The sequence below is a fragment of the Eulemur rufifrons genome, chromosome 24, assembly GCF_041146395.1.
Source record: "Eulemur rufifrons isolate Redbay chromosome 24, OSU_ERuf_1, whole genome shotgun sequence".
Lineage (NCBI taxonomy): Eukaryota > Metazoa > Chordata > Mammalia > Primates > Lemuridae > Eulemur > Eulemur rufifrons.
In genome coordinates this window covers 20294235-20300348 of record NC_091006.1, presented here as the reverse complement: position 1 = coordinate 20300348, position 6114 = coordinate 20294235, and positions in this window count along the sequence as shown.

Below are 6114 nucleotides of genomic sequence, written 5' to 3'. Positions count from 1 at the left end.
AGAACTTACTCCTTCTAACTGCAACTTTGCACCCATTGACTGACCTTTCTCCTGCTTTGCCCTAGTTTTCCCAGTCTCTGGGTAACCACCACTCCACTCTCAACTTCTGTGACATCGATTTTTTTAGATTTCGCATATATGTGAGATCATGTAGTTGCTGTCTTTCTGTGCCTGGCTTATTTCACTTAACATAATGTCCTCCAGGCTCATCCATGTTGTTGCAAATGACAGGATTTCGTCCTTTTTATGGCTGAATAGTATTCCATTGTGTATATGTACCACATTTCCTTTATCCATTCATCTACTGATGGGCACATAGGTTGATTCCGTATCTTGGCTATTGTGAATAGCACTGCAATCAACATGAGAATGCAGATGTCTCTTTGACATACTGATGCCCTTTCCTTTGGACATGTGCTCAGTACTGGGACTGCTGGATCGTTATGCCACACTTCTTTTTATACAGCAAAGTTGGCTCTTTCTCCAGCTCTGCTTCAGGAAGCAATGTGAGATATACTGACTTAACGTCAAGGGGGGATTCCACTTCTTTATTTTTTCTCCTATCTCACTTCTATCCCACCCTCCCTTCCCTATTTTTGAAGGTTACAGTATTGGGGATTTTCAGAAAGTTATCTTTTGCTTTCCAAATAAAAATTAAAGACTCACTTTGCTTCTGTTGGGTTAGCTTATTTTGAATAACTAAAGAAAAAAGGACTATGATCTTTTGTGTGTGTACAAAATGTTTCCCAGTTCCATGCCATATCATAAAACCAGAATCTGAGTATGGGATTGAGTGGGAAGCCATCATGACCACACCAACCAAACTCCCCTGGACTTGCACAGTTTTATGACCAGGAGGGACTTCAGCAACGATTGAGCCCATCAAGGACTCACAACTTGCTTTGACACATTAGTAGCTTGCCTGCATAGCTGAGTTGTGCATAGAAGAGTATTTGGATTTGGGAAGTACACAGATATGGGCGAGAATTCCAGCTCAGCTTCTCATAGGTCTTGGGCACTTAAACTCCCAGAGACTGTTTTCTCATTTATATATTTTCAAGGATAATAAGTAATACATTTATGGTGCTTAATAAACAGTAAAACTTCAATATATGTTGATGGACTGAATCGATCTTATTTATTTATTTATTTTTAAAGACAGGGTCTTTCTCTGTCACCCAGGCTAGAGTGCAGTGGTCTGATCATTGCTCACTGCAGCCTCCAACTCCTGGGCTCAACAATCCTCCCACCTCAGCCTCCTGAGTAGCTGGGACTATAGGCGCATGCCACCACACTTGGTCAATTCATATTTATTTTAAAATATCAACAATCAAAAACATCTCCCTGGCTCAAATTTAGGAGACAGCAAAAGACATACTATTCCAATGCAGCATGAATCAACAGGATGGATACTGATTCTCATTGAGTCAAGGGTTGTTACTGAATAAATGTTTTGCCCTTAGCCACCTTGTTTCTTATCAATTTATGAATACAAAAATGGTGGCAGATAGGATGATCTTGTCCGTCATCTACTGTATAAAAAAGTCGTTGGAGATAGAAATATGAGTCTGCTGCAGAGTGAGGAAGTGATAACTGCCCTGGGCCAATAAACTATTTGGAACAACCACTAGGGCTGAAGGACATGCAGTCTCCCACCAGGCAGCACATCCAGCTGTAACTCTGGAGCACCAAGGACAGAAAGGATGAGTTTTCATATATGGACATCATTTGGCAGGGGGTAGGGAGGACCCAGCTATCGCTATAAGGGCAAAGGTGCATGTGATCCCTGACTTGGGGCTCCATGGTCTGGTGTTTCTGTCATGTGTGGATAATGGCAGCTTCATTATGGGGTTGTTATGAGGGTGAGGGGAGGTTGTACATGAGCATTTTGCAAATGTTCGTCATTATCGTGAAAAGCAAAATAAGGAATCTTCTTAATTGATACTCTCAAAAATCTCCTAAAATATCCTCCCAAAATAAAAAGCACCATAAGTAGTTCTTGGTATAGAATTGACAAAATATATCATAGTGCATTAAAAACAACAGAATAGTATTCTGCCATGACAAAAAAAAAAAGTAAATCTAAATGTAATTGTATGAAAAAGTCTCCAAGATATATCGTTACGTGAAGAAAAAGCAAATTGCAGAAGAGTATACTTAACAGGATCTCATCTGTATAAAAACAAAGCGGGTAAGTGTATAAAAATCAGAGTATATACCAAACTATTCATAGTGATTACCTCTGGAGAATAGGGCTAGGTGAGAGATTTTCATTTTTAACTTATATACTTCTACTTTAATTTTTACAATTAAAAACCAATAAATAATATTTATCTAAAACTTTTACGTATAAGAAAAAATTGGCAAGTGGCTCTGACTAAATAGGTATCACATATGGCTGCTTAAGAGAAGATGAAGTCATCTACAGACAGGCAGAGAACATTTAGAAGTCACTAAGAAAAATAAATAAAAAGGGAAGTAAAATAACTCTCAAGGGAAACACTAAAAACATGAAAACTTCGTCAGATCAGACAAGGAAAATGAGCTTGATGTAGCCTCAGATTGTGGGTAATGACGAACTGCTTCTCCTGCTCATGGTGTCCCCAGATGACCCATCTTTTCAGGCGACCAGCATACCTACGTTACATAGGTGAGGCTCCTCCCAGGATCTGACATGGCATCATCCGTGCCCGACATCATCCTTTTAAACGCATGTAGTGGAGTTTTATCTGCCCACTAAGTGAGCCCACATAATGGAGGGGAGATTGGTCACCCAGATCCTGAAGACCCAGCAACACAGGCAGCAAAAGTCCCACGTGGGTGTGTTGATGAAATAACAGAAGAGCTTTTCTGACTTCTGTCCCCAAACCAAACCTGTATTTACTTCCTGAGTGAAAACATAAGATTGTTGCCCTCATAGTCTCATCCCTTTCTACTTCAGGCCAGAAAGAAAATTCTTACCTTCTTTGATGTTTTTTTTTTTTTCACTATGAGACACACGAGGCAGAAACCTCTTTAATGCACAGGCACCATCCCCATCCTGTCTTCAGAGCCGGCTGAGGGATCCTGCGCGGATCTGATTCCTTCCAGACCTACAGCCCCAGTCTGGGCCACCGTCTCCCTGAAGGGCAGCGATGGCATCCGCAGCCCTTGCAGCCCTGACCAAGTGCTCACAGTGACAGCAAGAGCTCAGGGCTCCCTGCCTCGCGGCACTCGGCAGCCCCGACCTCGGTCAGATCAGGCCCCCAAGGAGGATTGGAAAGAGGTGGCGTAGCAGGGTGTCTCCCACACACCAGGCTCGGTCCTCGAGGTGGTTTCTCTAACCCTGCGCTCGCCAGTTCTAAGTCTTCTTACTCCCCGGATTAGGAGGCTGTGTTTCCCAAGCCACCTGGAGAAGCCTGAGCTCCTTAGCCCAGAATAGAAGACTGCTGACAGGACGGGGCCTGGGGGCTCCAGAGTCCGGGGGTCCTCAACAAAAGCCACCCAGAAGGCCCAAGGAGTTCTTCGCTGGAGCTGGCTTTTCTCCTATTTGCAAAACCTGTCTGAACTATCCTACCCTTTCTATGGACGCTGTTTTCTTAGGATATAACCTGAACTGTGGTTAATCACTGTTCCCAGACGACTTAAGTTTACAGCTCACCTACGATGCGAATGTGCGTGCTTGTAGGTATGAAATACACCCTGGGAATGTGCTCAGAAATGTATCCTCAGTTTACACATAAACCTGGTAGGTCAAGCTTGTTACTAATAATCATGTTATTCATATACTCTTTATCTTTATTTATTCTTCCTGATCTGCCCATCTTTGAAGGAAGTGCTTTGAAGATTACTATGACAAGTACAGGTTTAGCAATTTCTCCTTGTATTTGAGTCTTTGCATTATGTTTTGAAGCTATGTAATCAGATATTATATTAAACTATATAAAATCACCACTGGCAATTATATAAGTATACACAAAGGCCTATGGCTGTTTTACTTTCTTGATAGAGGGTGACCTATCAAAATTAAATATCGCTCTGCCCTTTTAAATCCTTTTTGCCTTGAATGTCTCTTCTGTCCGATATTAATATTTTCACACTGGCTTACATTTTGTTAGTGGCTGACTGCTAACATTCTTTCCCCACATTAACTAGGAGACTGATAAAATCCTGTATTATACAGAGTATGAAAAGAAGGACCCTCTCCAGACACTATTGGTGGGAATTTTCCACCTAAAAGGAAGAAGCTAATGCACAAAATGTAATTTAGAGAGTTTACTCCAGTTAAAGTGGAGAGGCCAGGCCAGTGGCTCATGCCTGTAATCCTAGCACTCTGGAAGGCCAAGGCTGCGTCGTTTGAGCCCGGGAGTTTGAGGTTGCAGTGAGCTGTGATGACACCACTGCACTCTAGCCCAAGAGACAGAGCGAGACCCTGTTTCAAAAAAAAAAAAGTGAGGACTGACTGCTGCCCGGGATACACACTTCCAGGCTGCCTTGGGCATTTCTCCATCAGCCTCTGTTACAAGTGGTTTTTTAAAGGAAAAAGGAGACAGGAGACACAAAATTGTCTGGCAGGAATTCTCAAGTGATCACAGAGATAACATTGCTTCGTGGTTGGCTACGCTTTGTTGAACACAGATTACGAGTCTCGGTGTCCAGCCATTTCATGGCTACTTGGCGTCAGTTAGTCTAGAGTCCACATAGCCAGAGGCTTCCAGAAAGAATCCCGTAGCTCCAGGGGAGTGACATGACTGCTGTTTCATTACAATGCCTCTCGGGCCTGATAATTTAAAGGGGCTCACATGCCTCAGATAAAAATTTTCTTTTTTAGGAAGACTAAGAATTAATTTTTTTTTAAATTTCTTTTCTTTTTTTCCTCAGAATGTAAACTGTCTCACCCTTTTGGAATTAAATTAGATTAAGTTTTAACTGTCATTTCTTAAATAATATATATAATGTATGACATATTTGAAATATGTGAAGGCTTTAACCCAGAAATCACACATTTTAAGTATCTTGTAAAACTATACAGCTACACAAAAATGTATATAAGGGACCAGGAGAGGTGGCTCACACCTGTAATCTTAGCATTGTGGGAGGCTGAGGCGGGAGGATCGCTTGAGGTCAGCAGTTTGAGACCAGCCTGAGCAAGAGTGAGACCTTGTCTCTACTAAAAATAGAAAAAATTAGCCAGATATGGTGGTGCACACCTGTAGTCCCAGCTACTTGGGAGGCTGAGGCAGGAGGATGGCTTGAACCCAGGAGTTGGAGGTTGCCGTGAGAGTGAGACCCCGTCTCAAGGAAAAAAAAAAAAAGTATACAAGGATTTTCATTACCATATTGTCTGTGATCATGAAAAATTGGAAAACAACCTAAAAAAATTTTTTATATTGAATTAACCACATTTTCTAGTTTCTATAAAGAAAGCTTTGACAGCTTAGGGCCTTGCTGACCAGGGCAAGACCCTCCCAGGTTAGCTGATTCCCAGAGAGAGCAAGGACTTACTTGGGAGCAGTCTTTCATCTGCAAACCAACCAGTCCAGAGCCCTACCTCCTGACACCTTCTTTATTGCGCTTTTACACTTGGGGCCACTATTTCCCAGCCCTAATCATCCCAAGGCCAGGTATCAAACAGCTAGGGCAGTCCCTACACCCAGGAGTCTGCTGAAATTATTCCACCTAGCCAAGCAGGGACTCAGTGCTCATCAAACAGTGGAAGGATGGGTCCCCCACATCCTAGCTAACCCTGGCGTGGAAAGGTCCTTATCCAGTCTTACTTTCTGCCCAAGTGCTATTAAGGTCCTAGAAATACCCACCTGGATCCATCACGCTCAGGGGAAGCCGATGAACCACTAAAATGAAACTCATCTGGCCGCCCCAGACAAAAACTCCAACACCAGGGACAGACACTCGTGTGCGCCCCTGGAAGATTTCCCGTACCTTTTCAAGCAGACTCCTGCTGTGGCTCCTTCAGGTAGTACAACCTGTTTATTTGTGGGCAAGACACCTTTTGCCCTGGCAAACCAAACCGCCACTGTTTGCCTGTATGAGAACAGCAGCCACTGCTGGAGCAGCCACTGGAGGCGCCTCCCTGGGCCTGCAGCGGTCCTGCCTATGGGGACAGCACGAGCCCAG